At 42.7% G+C, this 19,155-nt stretch overlaps 1 protein-coding gene across 1 annotated transcript in view; it reads right to left on the bottom strand.

The window, feature by feature from the left end:
• Nucleotides 1-1,826, bottom strand: part of LOC110500404 (astrocytic phosphoprotein PEA-15) — a 56,707-nt gene extending 54,881 nt beyond the window's left edge. The window contains exon 1 of the mRNA XM_036957819.1: nt 1,325-1,826. The gene's annotated coding sequence lies outside the window, so the exon portion shown is untranslated. The remainder of the gene's footprint in view (nt 1-1,324) is intronic.
• Between the last annotated feature and the right edge of the window lie 17,329 nt (nt 1,827-19,155).

The following is a 19,155-nucleotide window of genomic DNA, read 5'->3' on the forward strand; positions in this document are numbered from 1 at the left end:
TTTTTTATGGGTTTGGTTGTTTAAAAAAGTTTACACAACCATTGTGTGCGCACTGCACACAGATCAAGAGACTTGTGGAAGTGGTCCTTGGTATATTTGGAATGTAACTTGTGAGAGAAAAGGCAGTGACAGGAAATGCATGCAGTGGCAGCTGTCACCCTGTGCCTAACACAGTTTACACTGTTTAAAAGGCTAAACTGATTTTAGATCCGATCCTCCTCTGAGACGCTTGATACAGCTCCAGCTCTTGTAGCCTAGTAGTGCAAGGGTTATTGTACACCAAATCACTGACAAAAAGGACAAGGAAATAGACTAAAAACAATATTTTGATGACAATATATTAGTAATGCATTAGTAATTAACCAACAATAATGGCAATATTAATTATTACCATTATTATTATGATTTCATTATAGTACTGTCACTAATAACACCATTGTTGTCTCAATCATCAACCTGATTCATTACAGTATAGCCTAACAGTAGTTTTCAACAAGCAGTCTATATGGTCGTTCGCTTTCCCCCAATTGCTCACTCGTGCACACATTCGTGCATGGTGATGCTGGGCTCGGCGCAGCGGTCGGGATTAAGGATGATATGTGCTCAACATTTTCCTCATGTCCATTATTCACAGTCATGATGAGGCACGGCATAAACACCGACACATTAGCTAGGTCACAGGTTGTTTAACAGCATCGATTATTAAGCTATTGTTGAACCACTCTCCGATATTGAACGCCACAGAACATTCCAGATAAAGTGGTTAGGGATGTCAATGTAAAAAAAACCGAATGGGATTAGGCTACACAGCAACATTGAGAAAGCAGAAGTGACAGTTTACACAATATCATCATAACGATGAATCAATACATCGAGTAAATGAAATGGTCCTTGAAGGATAAGGCATTCGCCTATAATGCAAATTCATGGGTTAAGCAGTTCATTCAAGTCGGGTTCCCTTCCTGAGCAACGTCCCATCATTCATTGCCGGCATCGTTCACTTGTTGGGAAGTGGGTTATCATCCAAGACAAAAGACAACCCAACAACCAAACGAAAGTCATATCAAGTGTTTTGAAACACAAAACTATACATGTTATGGAAGTAGGGTTTATGGTTCATCATGTAACGGAATTCTCTGATAATGGTGCCAAAATAATGATAAATCAAGTAGTAGCATACAACCATTATTATATCATTGAATAATGACAAATTCAAAAAGCAAAAACTGAAAAAACACACTCGCATACAATGACACGCCAACATTATAACCTCCCATACAAATAGTGAGTGAAGCCAGGATATTAAAAGCATGTGTTGGCTTACCCCGGGCTTTGTGTAGGCTATGAGTCCGCGAAGAGAGATGCCCTGTTCTGTGGGTGAGATAGTGTTCACTTCTCTACCAGTTATCAAAATGTGATTTGTATTCGATTGACGCACAATCTCGCTGCAAAATCGGCTTCTTCAGTCAGCTCCTCTATCCGGAATGTAGGCTAGTTGGTTTAGGATGTTGTCAGCTCTGGGACGCCGTCTAGTGATGGATTTTATTTTATAAACATATAAAAGCGATTACAAAAGCAATTGTTATGGCGAAATTCTATTGGCTAGTGTGGATAAGTGGTTTGTTTTTGTTCCAGGCAAGTTCTATCCGTCCGCCCGGTTGTCTGGATACACAGTTTTGCCGGTTCGTTGATGGAAACGCCTTTTCTTTACTCTCTCTCTCTCTCTCTCTCTCTCTCTCTCTCTCTCTCTCTCTCGGTTGTCGTTCCCGGTCACACGCGCTGTCTGATACCGTTGTTTCGCAGACACTCGCGCACACACATTTTTCCAAGATGATGTCACCGCGCTATCCGGTTTGCAAATCCCACCTCCTTTTCCATCCCTCCTGATCCCGCTGCTCTCCATCACTGCCACACCCCCCGACACGTTATTGTCCTCCAACTCCTTTTCTCTTGTTTCCTCCGATGTAACATCCAGTGTGGCATCGGAATCGCGAGCATCACAATCATTGGCATCTCTCTAGCCAGGAGCGCGAGGTAGATGACATTGAATTCTCTAAACTGAGGGAATAGGTTTCCTTGTCACAGTAAAAACAAGCCCAATTTTTATATAATTTCCTCTCCACTCTGATGCAGTTGTGTATTCAACGATGGGCCTACTATATTAGGTTAGCCTACTATATTAAATTGACATGTGGTTGGATGGTAGTGGGTCGGAGAATTAGAAGAGAGATAGAGAGAAAAGAGAGACTGAGAGAAGGGATAGCAAATGTTATTATTATTATTTTATTTAAAATAAGTGTAACTTTAAACCCAGACATGCCACACTCACAGCCGTGTTTCTGGGTTAGATGTGTTCCCTATATAGTGCACTACACTTTAAACCAGAAGCCCTGATAAAAAATAGTGCCCACAGAGGCGCAAATTTGGTTTAAGAAGTGTGTGTGGGGGGGGGGGGGGGGGGGCATATATATATATGAATTATAAACTGGATAGTTCTATCCCTGAATGCTGATTGGCTGACAGCCATGGTATATTGTATAACACGGGTATGACAAAACATTTATTTTTACTGCTCTAATTACATTGGTAACCAGTTTATAATAGCAATGAGGCACCTTATTGTTCTTAGGCGTCACGCCTAAGAACAGCCTTTAGCCGTGGTATATTGGCCATATACTGTATCACACACCCTCGTGCCTTGTTGCTTATTTTTTATATTTTTTATCTGGTCGGATAAACACTCCAAACAGCCTATCCGACTGCTCGGAGGTGTCTGCATGGTCCTAAAGCACACTTTTGCGTTTTTAAAAAATCACATTCCAATGATAAAACTGGTGGGGACAAAAATGCAATTTCAGACTGTGGGGGGACAAAGTGAAAACAGAAGTGACAGTTTACACAATATCATCACAACGATTGATCAATAAATCAGGTAAATTAAATGGTCATTGAAGGATAATTACAGTGCCTTGCGAAAGTATTCGGCCCCCTTGAACTTTGCGACCTTTTGCCACATTTCAGGCTTCAAACATAAATATATAAAACTGTATTTTTTTGTGAAGAATCAACATCAAGTGGGACACAATCATGAAGTGGAACGACATTTATTGGATATTTCAAACTTTTTTAACAAATCAAAAACTGAAAAATTGGGCGTGCAAAATTATTCAGCCCCCTTAAGTTAATACTTTGTAGCGCCACCTTTTGCTGCCATTACAGCTGTAAGTCGCTTGGGGTATGTCTCTATCAGTTTTTCACATCGAGAGACTGACATTTTTTCCCATTCCACCTTGCAAAACAGCTCGAGCTCAGTGAGGTTGGATGGAGAGCATTTGTGAACAGCAGTTTTCAGTTCTTTCCACAGATTCTCGACTGGATTCAGGTCTGGACTTTGACTTGGCCATTCTAACACCTGGATATGTTTATTTTTGAACCATTCTATTGTAGATTTTGCTTTATGTTTTGGATCATTGTCTTGTTGGAAGACAAATCTCCGTCCCAGTCTCAGGTCTTTTGCAGACTCCATCAGGTTTTCTTCCAGAATGGTCCTGTATTTGGCTCCATCCATCTTCCCATCAATTTTAACCATCTTCCCTGTCCCTGCTGAAGAAAAGCAGGCCCAAACCATGATGCTGCCACCACCATGTTTGACAGTGGGGATGGTGTGTTCAGCTGTGTTGCTTTTACGCCAAACATAACGTTTTGCATTGTTGCCAAAAAGTTCAATTTTGGTTTCATCTGACCAGAGCACCTTCTTCCACATGTTTGGTGTGTCTCCCAGGTGGCTTGTGGCAAACTTTAAACAACACTTTTTATGGATATCTTTAAGAAATGGCTTTCTTCAGGCCACTCTTCCATAAAGGCCAGATTTGTGCAATATACGACTGATTGTTGTCCTATGGACAGAGTCTCCCACCTCAGCTGTAGATATCTGCAGTTCATCCAGAGTGATCATGGGCCTCTTGGCTGCATCTCTGATCAGTCTTCTCCTTGTATGAGCTGAAAGTTTAGAGGGACGGCCAGGTCTTGGTAGATTTGCAGTGGTCTGATACTCCTTCCATTTCAATATTATCGCTTGCACAGTGCTCCTTGGGATGTTTAAAGCTTGGGAAACTTTTTGTATCCAAATCCGGCATTAAACTTCTTCACAACAGTATCTCGGACCTGCCTGGTGTGTTCCTTGTTCTTCATGATGCTCTCTGCGCTTTTAACGGACCTCTGAGACTATCACAGTGCAGGTGCATTTATACGGAGACTTGATTACACACAGGTGGATTGTATTCATCAACATTAGTCATTTAGGTCAACATTGGATCATTCAGAGATCCTCACTGAACTTCTGGAGAGAGTTTGCTGCACTGAAAGTAAAGGGGCTGAATAATTTTGCACGCCCAATCTTTCAGTTTTTGATTTGTTAAAAAAGTTTGAAATATCCAATAAATGTCGTTCCACTTCATGATTGTGTCCCACTTGTTGTTGATTCTTCACAAGAAAATACAGTTTTATATCTTTATGTTTGAAGCCTGAAATGTGGCAAAAGGTCGCAAAGTTCAAGGGGGCCGAATACTTTCGCAAGGCACTGTAATTAGCCTATAATGCAACTTCATGGGTTAAGCAGTTCATTCAAGCCAGGTTCTCTTAGAAGTTTACATACACTAAGTTGACTGTGCCTTTAAACAGCTTGGAAAATTCCAGAAAATGATGTCATGGCTTTAGAAGCTTCTGATAGGCTAATTGACATAATTTGAGTCAATTGGAGGTGTACCTGTGGATGTACAGTTGAAGTCGGAAGTTTACATACACCTTAGCCAAATACATTTAATATCAGTTTTTCACAATTCCTGACATTTAATCAGAGTAAAAATGTCTTAGGTCAGTTTGGATCACCATTTTATTTTAAGAATGTGAAATGTCAGAATAATAGTAGAGATAATTCTTTATTTCAGATTTTCTTTCTTTCTTCATATTCTCAGTGGGTCAGAAGTTTACATACACTCAATTAGTATTTGGAAGCATTGCCTTTATATTATTTAACTTGGGTCAAACGTTTCGAATAGCCTTCCACAAGCTTCCCACAATAAGTTGGGTGAATTTTGTCCCATTCCTCCTGACAGAGCTGGTGTAACTGAGTCAGGTTGTAGGCCTCCTTGCTCTCACACGCTTTTTCAGTTCTGCCCACACATTTTCTATAGGATTGAGGTCAGGGCTCTGCGATGGCCACTCCAATACCTTGACTTTGTTGTCCTTAAGCCATTTTGCCACAACTTTGGAAGTATGCTTGGGGACATTGTCCATTTGGAAGACCCATTTGCGACCAAGCTTTAACTTCCTGACTGATGTCTTGAGATGTTGTTTCAATATATCCACATCATTTTAGTTCCTCATGATAGCATCTATTTTGTGAAGTGCACCAGTCCCTCCTGCAGCAAAGCACTCCCACAACATGATGCTGCCACCCCCGTGCTTCACGGTTGGGATGGTGTTCTTCGGCTTGCAAGCCTCACCCTTTTTCCTCCAAACATAACAATGGTCATTATGGCCGAACAGTTCTATTTTTGTTTCATCAGACCAGAGGACATTTCTCCAAAAAGTACAATCTTTGTCCTCATGTGCAGTTGCAAACCATAGTCTGGCTTTTTTATGGTGGTTTTGGAGCAGTGGCTTCTTCCTTTCTGAGCGGCCTTTCAGATTATGTCGATATAGGACTCGTTTTACTGTGGATATAGATACTTTTGTACCTGTTTCCTCCAGAATCTTCACAAGGTCCTTTGCTATTGTTCTGGGATTGATTTGTACTTTTCACACCAAAGTACGTTCATCTCTAGGAGACAGAACGCGTCTACTTCCTGAGCGGTATGACGGCTGCGTGGTTACATGGTGTTTATACTTGTGTACTATTGTTTGTTACAGATGAACGTGGTACCTTCGGGCGTTTGGAAATTGCTCCCAAGGATGAACCAGACTTGTGGAGGTCTACAATTGTTTTTCTGAAGTCTTGGCTGATGTCTTTTGATTTTTCCCATGATGTCAAGCAAAGTTTTCTTGAGTAAGGCAGCTCCAAAATGCAGGTAGTTCAGCTTAGCTCATTGCCTTCTGTGGTGGTAGGGCGAGCCAGCAGAAAAATGAGCATTGTGCTGTGATTGGCTCAGTGTTCTGTCAATCATGGGGACAGTATGTCATTGCCAAGTTGAAGTCCTTAGTAAGGGCAGACATCCAAAATTTCAGCACTTTGGGGCCTGCCGTAGAGTTATATTGCAAGTGCCCTTCCAAGACGGCTCAATTTCATTGGCCACAGATAAAATTAGATCAAATCACGTTATATGTACAGTAGCTTTGATTGGACTGATAATGTCAACATCTTACTTTCAAAGTCTTAGCTAGCAGTCATCATCATGAATTAAGTCGACAACCTACTGGCAAATCCTTTTTAATCCTTTTTATATGAAGAGAAATAATGAAGAAAAATTATAGATAAAACATATCGGTGCTCATCGGTCATTGGACATAAAGATTACACAACAAGTTGGAAATCTCAAATTCAACAATGAGTAATTTGGAAGGAATCAGTTGCTAACTGCAAGCATTGCAAAGCAACCACTAACGTTAGCCTGATATTCAATGTAGTGGCCGTGTTTATTTTCTCGAGTTCCCACCATAAATCCAGAGAATGACAGACTTTGACGGCAAAATTTGCCCACAAAAGACCGCTGCGCCACCTTCACAAGGTGAGTCCAAAAATGTATTGTATGCTGCTGCATAAATGATGTAATATGCAAGGGAGATATGTATACTGTAGCTAAGAAAGTAATTTTAGGTCTCCCGGGTGGCACAGCGGTCCTTTGTGGGCACCAGAGACTCTGGGTTCGCACCCAGGCTCGCCCAGGCTCTGTCGCAACCGGCCGCGTCCGTAGGGCGACGCACCATTGGCCTAGCGTCGTCCGGGTTAGGGAGGGCTTGGCCGGTAGGGATATCCTTGTCTCCTTGCGCACCAGTGACTGCTGTGGTGGGCCGGGCGCAGTGCACGCTAGCCAAGGTTGCCAGGTGCACGGTGTTTCCTCTGACACATTGGTGCGGCTGGCTTCCGGGTTGTATGCGCGCTATGTTAAGAAGCAGTGCGGCTTGGTTGGGTTGTGTATCGGAGGACGCATGACGCATGACTTTCGACCTTCGTCTCTCCCGAGCCCGTACCGAAGTTGTAGCGATGAGACAAGATCGTAGCTACTAACAATTGGATACCACGAAATTGGGGAGGAAAAGGGGGTAAAATAGAAAAATAAAGTAATAAGTGTATGTTGTGTAGTCAGCTGTTAGTAGCCCATGTGTCTCACCCTAATAATTCGGTCTATTTTCACCAACGCGGTATTGTGAACACATCATTCGTGGCCCAGTGTGTGCTTGTTTGCCAACTTTTTTTTTACAGCTTTGACAGTGCTACTGGTAGTAATGGTAGTGCTTGGCTTGCATGTGCAAATTCAGCACAGACAACATTCTATAATAGAATTGTGTTACTTGACGTGTCAAATTAAAAGCTTATTTAACACGTCAAATAGTGTTATATGATGTGTATCTTTTTTAACACGCAAAGACCCAAACGACGTTCACTGTGCCTCACCCTAATAATTTGGTCTATTTTCACCTCTTAATTTTGCCTACTGTTCAAACTTGGTGGTGCACATGTGGCCTATAACCAGTTTTAGAGAAATGCAATCATCGAATATCGTAATAGCTTTCATTGTCTGCTTATATGCCCCCTTTATTTATCCTACGGTTCTGACTTGTTGTACAGGGAGTACACTGTGAGAACGGCCCATGTTCTGAATTCTGTCACTGTACATATCAAAAGTGCTGAACAAATAGGTATATTGACTATGTCCGTTGTCGCTCACTCATTAATATCTTAATCGAAATTACGGATTGCCTCTTATCCCCTTGTCCCCTCGTCCCCTTATGCCATAGTTTGTACATCTCAATTGTCAGTAGAAACCACATTTGTTTAAGCAGGTCAGCTATATCAGCTATGTTTTTTTAACGGCAGTAAATGAGGCTGAAAGAACTGTTTCGCTGCCAGAAAAGGCTCCGCTGAAAGCCAGGTGTAGCAGTGGTAAGGTGTTGGGACTCTGCTGTTGGCCCCAACAGTTTGTGGGCACCGTTTGTCACCGTTATAGTGCAATTTATGTGTTGTTTAGTGTTGGGTTGTGCAGTGGCTTTGCTGGCATGCATCCCACTTTTTTTTTTCCTCCTCCAAGATTTACATGCTAAAATCGCCACTGGCAATAAGTACAAATGTTTTATCCTAAAGACATATCTCAAGTTGAGGGAATAATAGTCCCGTTGTGGGTGTGTATTCAGCAATACCATACAAGATGAGGAGAGGACACCTTTGTGTTTGTGTGTGTGTGTGTGTGTGTGTGTGTGTGTGTGTGTGTGTGTGTGTGTGTGTGTGTGTGTGTGCGTGCGTGCGTGGGTGTGTGTGTGTGTGTGGGGGGGGGGGATTACTCTGCATTGCACTGATAATCATTATTGTATGAATAAAAATGACAATATTACATATTAAATCGACTCCACAAGACGGGATGCAGATCCATTACTTTATAATTACATATCGCCATTACATTAATATTGGATGTGGCATAATTCCAAAAACGAGTCTTGAAAAAACAATTTAGTCAACTGAAATAAAATAATTAACAAACCTGTTTGAAAAACAAAAATTGTACTGAAACTATTATCTTTGACCTCAAAACAAATAAAATAAAATAAAAAAAACATAATGAATGATGTTCAGTTTTAGTTTTTTCTATTTTAAATCTTGGGCTTTATTTGTAATGGGGTTTTAATTTTCAAGGTTCTGAATCTGGCAAGTACATGCTGCCAGGAGATGGCGATGTTTCAAATACGCCTGCCTTATTTAGCATCACTATCTCTAGCTATCAAGTCACTCTCGATCAGGGCTGCCCAAACGTCTTCCTGGAGATCTACTGTCCTGTGGGTTTTCAGTCCAACCCTAATTTAACACACCTGATTCTACTCATTAGCTGCTCAACAAGATCTTAGCTAGCTTAATCAGATATGCTAAATTAGGGTTGGACTGAACAGGACAGTAGATCTCCAGGAAGAGGGTTGGGCAGCCCTGCTCTAGACAGACAGTTTGCCTCCCACAATGTACCTATATTCCAACATACACATCCTTACAAGTACCTGGACAGAGAGGAGGAGTCAGCACAGGGAAGACTGTCACTGCCTTATCCGGTGACGTGACCGCTTATCCGATTGTTGCCATAGTGTGAACATCCGTGCCGGACATAAAGTAGTAGCTAGCTAGCGATATGGTTATTTTTACTGAGTGCATTTCGCAAGTGGCTAGTTTGCATAATCTACCTTCACTAAAACCACGGAAAAGGTTTTGCCCGAAAACTTTGGTTTCCAATCATTCGGAGATGTCTGCCTCATTGACTGCACTGTATATGAATGGACCAAGCCATCAATGACGTCACACTATTCATTCTTATGTGAATACTCAATGGCTCATTTGAAGCTCAGGAAGTCGGTTATAGCTTGAAGACATGACATACCGGTAGCAACTAAATTATCCTTGTAACTCTTTATGTGTGCGATTTTAAAATAATCAGCCCAAGGAAATGATTGGTACCATGATTGTCTTTGGTTTGTTTATTATTTACAAGAATATTGAAGACAAAGATTGCCATTTTCCCACTGACTATAATGGGGAATCCTTCTTTCTGGATACAACAGCCTGCAGTACCCCGGTCAGCCTTGAACTTCATGGAGGGGGCAGTCATTCTCCTCTGGACTGGCTATAGGCTTCGGGAAGAGTTAGATTTTTCAGGCTTGGCCCGACCTACCCAAACTTGTGTTTTGTTGGGAGAGTTGTCTGTCTGAAGAGGACCATCCCCAGAACAGAAAATGTCCAAGAGAATCTGACATCCTCCCCAGACCTAGTGCTGTTGCTCTAGGTCAGGGATTTCCGAGATGGCTAGCTATCACTAGCTAACAGGAAGACATTGAACCTACAACACATACATGCCTCCTAGCCTCCCATGCAGAGGGTACTTTCTGTCCCTAACACTAAAACTGAAACAAAAATAATATAAAAACGAAACAGGATTTTTTTTATCAAACTTAAACTGAATCAAAACTAGTAAATCAAGTCAGAAAACAAACTGAGACCAAACTGAATTTCATAAGAATCCTAAAATTAATAGAAATAAAAACTAATATAAAAATACAAAACCATTATAACCTTGGTGTGTGTATTTGTCTGTGTGTTTGTATTTTTATGTATTTGTTTTGCATAGTGCGATGGGTGTCCATGTGTGTGTGTGTGTGTGTGTGTGTGTGTCCGTGTGTGTGTGTTTGTATGTGTGTGTGTGTGTGTGTGTGTGTGTGTGTGTGTGTGTGTGTGTGTGTGTGTGTGTGTGTGTGTAGTTGTTCGCCCCCAGGATAGAGTCTAATCGGGAAGTTCTCGTTTCCCATCACAAGATCAGCTTGTTTAGGAAAAATAACAAAAAAGGCTCTCAGAGACAAACACAGACAGACAGACAGACAGACAGACAGACAGACAGACAGACAGAGGACCTCTTCAAAGCAACCCTCCCTGAGGGGCCATGCTCATCAAGGCTGGCTGAGAAAGAAGGAAGGGAAAGAAAGAAAATAAAAATATATAAATATATTTCATACAAAGAAAAAAAAATGTAAGAGAGATAGCGGAGAGGAAGATTAAATGGTTTTAGGGTAAACTAGATTATGAATCATATGTACAGATTGCTGTTGTAGATACAAAAGTATTTTTGTTGTTGTGGATGCTGAAAGCTACTGTACAATATAGCCTAAACAAATTTCTTCTAGTCATCTGATGGCCAGAGAACGATAGAGAGAGAGAGAGAGGGACTGTGTGTCTGAGTGTGTGCTTCTGTGTGTGTTCTATCCCTGGGCACTGGCTGTGATGTCGCTGAAAGGAACGCTTGTTGTAAGAGAAGGGGGAGGGGGAAGAGTAGACAGAAAAGAGAAACAATGAAAATGCAGAGTCATTCTGCCCCTCTCTTTCTCTCCTTTTAAACCCCCTGTCGCTTTCTCTGGCTGACACTGATCTGACAGCACTGAATAGGAACTGGACAGTAGTTTGTGTGTGTGTGTGTTACTGTCTAAGTACCTAGACTGGTCTTTTTTAGATAACACACATCACTAAGTACTAACTGGACATCAATAACAAACATAAGGAAGTAAAGACTGCATGCTTAATATTGACATGTAATTAGTACTTAGAGATGTGTGTTCCGGTGGTAGGCATGGCAACCCCTGCTCCTGAATTGCCTTCTGAGGTACTTCAGCTTTTTGAGTTGACCTTTTTTGCTTTAAACCCTGGTAGACCATGTTCAGTAGGTGGAATATATCCAGTCTGTCTGTTTCAGGGAGAATGTGTTGTTCAGAACGTGCCGTTGCAAAACGTAGCAAAATGTTTTAGCCCACTGAGCGGAACCCATGCAGGTCTGAGCTGTGCTTCTTTAGTTACCGCCATCCATCCACATCCATTTGTGTCCTCCCTAGTGCTGTGTGAGAGTCGATAAGGCCTGGGCCTTTATCCACGAAGCATCTCAGAGTAGAACATTGGTCATATTAAAGTGTGGAAAGTAAAGATGTTGTACTCCTATTAGAGGTCAACCGATTAATCAGAATGGCCGATTAATTAGGGCCGATTTCAAGTTTTCATAACAATCGGAAATCGGAATTTTTGGACACCGATTTGGCCAATTATTATAATTTTTTCACCTTTATTTAACGAGGCAAGTTAGTTAAGAACACATTCTTATTTTCAATGATGGCCTAGGAACAGTAGGTTAACTGCCTTGTTCAGGGGCAGAACGACAGATTTTTACCTTGTCAGCTCGAGGATTCGTTTTTGCAACCTTCCGGTTACTAGTCCAACACACCAACCACCTGCCTGCCTTACATTGCACTCCACGAGGAGCCTGCGTGGCAGGCTGACTACCTGTTACGCGAGGGCAGCAAGAAGCCAAGGTAAGTTGCTAGCTAGCATTAAACTTATAAAAAACAATCAATCTTCACATAATCACTAGTTAACTACACATGGTTGTGTCACTTCTCTTGCGTTCCGCGCAAGCAGTCAAGGTATATGCAGCAGTTTGGGTCGCCTGGCTCTTTGCGAACTGTGTGAAGTCCATTTATTCCTAACAAAGACCGTAATTTATTTGCCAGAATTGTACATAATTATGACATAACATTGAAGGTTGTACAATGTAACAGCAATATTTAGACTTAGGGATGCCACCCATTAGATAAGATACGGAACGGTTCCGTATTTCACTAAAAGAATAAACGTTTTGTTTTCGAAATGATAGTTTCCCGATTCGACCATATTAATGACCAAAGGCTCGTATTTCTGTGTGCTATTATGTTATAGTTAAGTCTATGATTTGATATTTGATAGAGCAGTCTGACTGAGCGATGGTAGGCAGCAGCAGGCTCGTATGCATTCATTCAAACAGCACTTTTGTGCGTTTTGCCAGCAGCTCTTTGCTGTGCTTCAAGCATTGAGCTGTTTATGACTTCAAGCCTATCAACTCCAGAGGTTAGGCTGGTGTAACTGGTGTGAAATGGCTAGCTAGTTAGTGGGGTGGGGTCAGTAAGACACACACACGCACACACGCACACACACACACACACACACACACACACACACACACACACACACACACACACACACACACACACACACACACACACACACACACACAAACTACTGTCCAGTCCCTAATCAGTGCTGTCAGATCAGTGTCAGCCAGAGAAAGCGACAGGGGGTTTAAAAGGAGAGAAAGAGAGGGGTAGAATGACTCTGCATTTTCATTGTTTCTCTTTTCTGTCTACTCTTCCCCCTCCCCCCTCTCTTACAACAAGCGTTCCTTTCAGCGACACCACAGCCAGTGTCCAGGGATAGAACAGAATAGTTTTTATTTTATCTTTTTTTTTTACTTGTACCCCTTTTTCCTGATATCCAATTGGTAGTTACAGTCTTGTCCCAGCGCTGCAACTCCCCTAGAGACTCGGGAGAGGCGAGAGCAATACGTCCTCCAAAACACGACCCTGCCAAGCCGCTTCTTGACACACTGCTCGCTTAACCCGGAAGCCAGTCGCACCAATGTGTCGGAGGAAACACCCTCCAGCTGGCGCCCGGAGTCAGCTTGCACCACAAGGAGTTGCTAGGGTGCGGTGGTCCAAGGAAATCCCAACCGGCCAAACCCTACCCTAACCCAGACGATGCTGGGCCAATTGTGCACCACCTCATGGGTCTCCCGGTCATGACACAGCCTGGAATCGAACCCAGGTCTGTAGTGACGCCTCAAGCACTGCAATGCAGTGCCTTAGCCCCCGGGAGGCCCTAATAAGAATCTTGAAATACCACAACAGAGCATGACAACGAATGAGTGTATGTTGATTTCTATATTGGCTATTGTTAAAATAGAGGATAGTCTGGAACAGTGCTGAAGTTGTCTATCAACGGTAAAAAAAATGTAGTGCAACAGAACCAGTACAACTGAAGTATCTAATCAACAATGAATTAGTGAAAAATACACTTGTTTTTTTTAACACAGCAGTTGCATAACATCAGGTATGCACTTGTAACTATTTTTAATTCCTGGAAACTATCCTTTTCTAATGTATTATATTTTATTTGATGATATTGTTGTTAGAAAATAGATTTGCGTTTAGGGCATGGAAATATATAACATATCTCCTAGGCTAAATTAACAAACTAGGCATGCATAGCTCACCACATGATCTTCAAACCAAAGACTGGACAAACTCGTGTTTCTAAAACTGAATTCTAAGGCACTGTAGAATGACTGTATAGCCTAATAAGGAAGTTTTTGTTTCATTATTATTTCAATTTCATTTCATACAGCCTAAATGCAAAGTGTATAGGCATGTTGTTGAAGTGCCGGTGTTCATGTGTTGTTGAAAAGCTGAGCGCTCCTGCCAGCCTGTAGTGTGTCACAAATGCTTCCCAATGAATTTCTTAAATGGCAGGGTATAGCCTGCTCCTGACTGATTTAGAGTTAGTACGTTGTTGAAATATTCAACGTCAATTGACAGTGACAGAATCACACATTACTTCTCAAGCAAAGTGCATTGTTTTGTCTCCTCGGCTATAGAAGGTTGTAGCGCAGCATTTGAATGTTAATAGCGTCAACCCAAATATATCCCACATCCATTGGAGTCACGTCTTTCCCCTGCATTTTACAGCTTGTTTCGAGCATTGCAGCCTAAAGCATCGCTATAGATCACTTTATATAATCAGATCCATCAAAATAAAATAAAAATCACCTGACAAGTGGTAGGCCTATGCTTTTACCCATTTTCTTTAACAAAAGCAACAATACCCTCACACACCCCCTCAATTCAGAAAACAGTGAGCTGACATTCCCTTTTAATCTACAGTATGTGGAGTACAGAGAAGAGGTAGTCAATTCAAAAATCATGTTAAACACCATTATTGCACACAGAGTGAGTCCATGCAACTTATTATGCGACTTGGTAAGCACATTATCACTCCTGAACTTATTTAGGCTTGCCATAACAACGGGGTTGAATACTTATTGACGCAAGACATTTCAGCATTTCATTTTTCATTCATTTGTAAAAATGTCTAAAAACATAATTCCACTTTGACATTATGGGGATTGAGAGATTGGTGTGTAGATTGATGAGGATAAAACCCAATTGAATCCTTTTATAATAAGGCTGTAACTAAGTCAGGAATACTTTCCGAAGGTACTGTATCTATTGTAGGCTAGCCTACATTATTTTAGCCATGCTTTGGTGGTGTATAAAACCCCCTTTCCATGATGTAGACTACACGTGTCCATGCCCATCATGAAACGAGCGATGAGAACATCGGTGAATACCGGTAAACCTCGTATGTAGAAGTTATTTTCCTGTAACAATTGCTTGTTTCCAGTATCACATTTGTAAAACCCAAATCCCTCCTTAGGTTACCCGTATCCTCGGCCTACTATAATGAAGGCTGGTTCAACAGCAAGCCGTGGTCTTTTTTCTTTTCTTGCCTATTTTATGATATTATACAATTTTACGTACATTTACTGTTGTTGTTGAAAAAAAAACGAACAGATTGCTTGTTTTTCATCGAATTTCATTAAAACGAAACTTAGAATGATTCACGCTATCCTGGTTTTATGGTGAGAACGTCCTTGGTGTGTATGCAATGTCACTTCTAGAGAAATGTGATTTATACAGTATATAAAACATTCAATTTGGGAGCAGTATAACCGTGAGTGGACATTCTCCCTTTCTCTTTATATTAGATATTATTCCAGTGATTGTGAAAAGTTTGGATGTCTTAAAACCCTGCATAGTCTATGTTGTTTTAATATTATATGCCCACAGGGAGCAATTATGGTGCCTGTAAGTATATTTAGACATAGCCTAGGTGTTGTTTTGTTTAGAAATTGATTGAATTATCTCTTTTTAAGCCTGAATTTTATCTTGCTTATTGACAATGTTTGGCATGTCCATGCTCTGCCATAATGACATTTACAGTAGGCCTAGCCCCAATATCACTGTGAATTCTTTGTATATATTTCCACATTAAAGCGATGCAATTAATTAGACCAATTTTAGGTTTGTTAATCGATTACAAATTACATGACCCTCCCCTGGACTAAGTAAAAAAAAATAGTAAACCCTCCCCCTGACTGAAATTGAAAAATAATGAGAGGACCAAGGTGCAGCGTGGTGAGCACCAACAAAACAATAAACAATACCAAAACAAACCGTGAAGTTTAAGGCTCTCTAAGGTCAGGGCGTGACAGTACCCCCCCTCTGGACTGGAGGCCGTCTCTGGAGGCTCCGGACTCGAGGGCGTCGCTTGCGGCTCCGGACTGGAGGCCCTTGTTGGAGGCTTCGTGCCATGTCTCACCACTGGAGGCTTCTTGCCATGGATCATCACTGAGGCTTCTTGCCATGGATCATCACTGGAGGCTTCTTGCCATGGATCATCACTGGAGGCTTCTTGCCATGGATCAACACTGGAGGCTTCGTGCTATGGATCATCACTGGAGGCTTCGTGCCATGGATCATCACTGGAGGCTTCTTGCCATGGATCATCCCTGGAGGCTTTGTGCCATGGATCATCACTGGAGGCTTTGTGCATGGATCATCACTGGAGGCTTCTTGCCATGGATCATCCCTGGAGCCTTCGTGCATGGATCATCACTGGAGGCTTCGTGCCATGGATCATCACTGGAGGATCATCACTGGAGGCTTCTTGCCATGGATCACTGGAGGCTTCGTGCCATGGATCATCACTGGAGGCTTCTTGCCATGGATCATCCCTGGAGCCTTCGTGCATGGATCATCACTGGAGGCTTTGTGCCATGGATCATCACTGGAGTAGAGAGACACACAGGAGGCCTGGCTCTGGGAGTAGACACAGGACTCACCAGGCTGGGGAGACATACCGGAGGCCTTGTCCTTGGCCGAGGCACCGGATACACTGGGCAGTGGAGGTGCACTGGAGGTCTCGAGCTAAGAGCCTGCACAACCCGTCCTGGCTGGATGGTGACTTTGGCCCGGTACGTGCGGGGCGTAGGCACAGGACGCACTGGGCTGTGCAGACACGCTGGAGACACAGTGCACAGAGCCGGCGCAGGATATCCTGGGCCGTAGAGACGTACTGGAGGTCTGGAGAGCAGGGCTGGCACAATCCGTCCTGGCTGGATGCTCACCCTAGCCCGGCAGATGCCGGGAGCTGGGATGTAGCGCACCGGGCTAAGAACGGGTACTGGAGACACCGTGCGCTCCACCGCATAACACGGTGCCTGACCAGTACGACGCCTGTCATGGTAAGCATGGGGAGTTGGCTCAGGTCTCCAACCTGACTCTGCCACACTCACCGTGTTCCCCCCCTCAATTTTTTGGGGGGGCTGCCTCTCGGGCTTCCTGGCCAGCCGTGTTCCCTCATAACATCGCCTCTCAGCTTTAGCTGCTTACAGTTCCTCCCGTGGACGGCGATACTCCCCTAGCCTGCCGCCAGGGTCCTTTCCCATCCAGAATCTCTTCCCATGTCCAGGAGTCCTGAACACGCTGCTCCTCCTTACCACGCTGCTTGGTCCCTTGGTGGTGAGAAGTTCTGTCACGGCCGTTAAAAGAAGAGGACCAAGGTGAGCGTACATACTTTTAATAGTAGATGTCGCCAACAAAACAATAAACAATACCAAAACAAACCGTGAAGCTTAAGGCTATGTGCCATCAAACAAAGTTAACTTCCCACAAAGAAAGGAGGGAAAACGGGCTACCTAAGTATGGTTCCCAATCAGAGACAACGATAGACAGCTGTCCCTGATTGAGAACCATACCCGGCCAAAACATAGAAATAACAAAAATCAACGATAACAAAACGTAGAATGCCCACCCCAAATCACACCCTGATCAAACCAAAAAGAGACATAAAAAGGCTCTCTAAGGTCAGGGCGTGACACATACACCCTTGCCAAATACATTTAAACTCAGTTTTTCACAATTCCTGACATTTAATCCTAGTAAGAATTCCCTGTCCCGGTCAGTTAGGATCAAAACTTTATTTTAAGAATGTGAAATGTCAGAATAATAGTAGAGAGAATGATTTATTTAATCTTTTATTTCTTTCATCACATTCCCAGTGGGTTAGAAGTTTACATACACTCAATTAGTATTTGGTAGCATTGTCATTCAATTGTTTAACTTGGGTCAAACCTTTCGGATAGCCTTCTGCAAGCTTGCCACAATAAGTTGAGTGAATTTTGGCCCACTCCTCCTGACAGAGCTGGTGTAACTGAGTCAGGTTTGTGGTCCTTCTTGCTCGCACACGCTTTTTCAGTTCTGCCCACACATTTTCTATAGGATTGAGATCAGGGCTTTGTGACGGCCACTCCAATACCTTGACTTTGTTGTCCTTAAGCCATTTTGCCACAACTTTAGAAGTATGCTTGGGGTCATTGTCCATTTGGAAGACCCATTTGCGACCAAGATTTAACTTCCTGTAACGGGTGTCATCGTCGGATGAAGAGGAATCGGACCAAAGCGCAGCGTGGTAAGTGTTCATTACTTTTTATTTAAACTGAACACTAAACAAAAATAACAAAGTGAATAACCAAAACTGAAACAGTCCTGTCAGGTGCAAAACACTAAACAGAAAACAACTACACACAAAAACCATGTGGGAAAAAGCCACCTAAGTATGTTTCCCAATCAGAGACAACGATGGACAGCTGTCCCTGATTGAGAATCATACCCGGCCAAAACAAAGAAATACAAAAACATAGAAAATAGAACATAGAATGCCCACCCAAATCACACCCTGACCAAACCAAAATAGAGACATAAAAAGCTCTCTAAGGTCAGGACGTGACACTGATGTGTTATGATGTTGCTTCAATATATCCACCTAATTTTCCTGCCTCATGAAGCCATCTATTTTGTGAAGTGCACCAGTCCCTCTTGCAGTAAAGTACCACCACAACATGATGCTGCTACCCCTGTGCTTCACGGTTGGGATGGTGCTCTTTGGCTTGCAAGTGTTGGCTCCACTTTTCTGGGCACCGTTATTTACTTAACAAATAAGGAATACTTAAAATGTGCATATATAAAATTAAGATATTTTAATTAGAATACAGCCATAGACAGAAGTCAAAGATCAACATACATCGCAGCCGGCCACGACCGGGAGGTCCATGGGGCGACGCACAATTGGCCTAGCGTCGTCCGGGTTAGGGAGGGTTTGGCCGGTAGGGATATCCTTGTCTCATCGCGCACTAGTGACTCCTGTGGCGGGCTGGGCGCAGTGCACACTAACCAGGTCGCCAGGTGCACGTTGTTTCCTCCAACACATTGATGCGGCTGGCTTCCGGGTTGGATGCGAGCTGTGTTAAGAAGCAGTGCGGCTTGGTTGGGTTGTGTTTCGGAGGACGCATGGCTTTCGACCTTCGTCTCTCCCGAGCCTGTATGGGAGTTGTAGCGATGAGACAAGATAGTAACTTCTAACAATTGGATACCACGAAATTGGGGAGGAAAAGGGGTTGTTTTTTAAAAATAAAAAAATAAAAAGATCAACATACAATTTGT

The sequence above is a fragment of the Oncorhynchus mykiss genome, chromosome 21 (genome assembly GCF_013265735.2).
Source record: "Oncorhynchus mykiss isolate Arlee chromosome 21, USDA_OmykA_1.1, whole genome shotgun sequence".
NCBI lineage: Eukaryota > Metazoa > Chordata > Actinopteri > Salmoniformes > Salmonidae > Oncorhynchus > Oncorhynchus mykiss.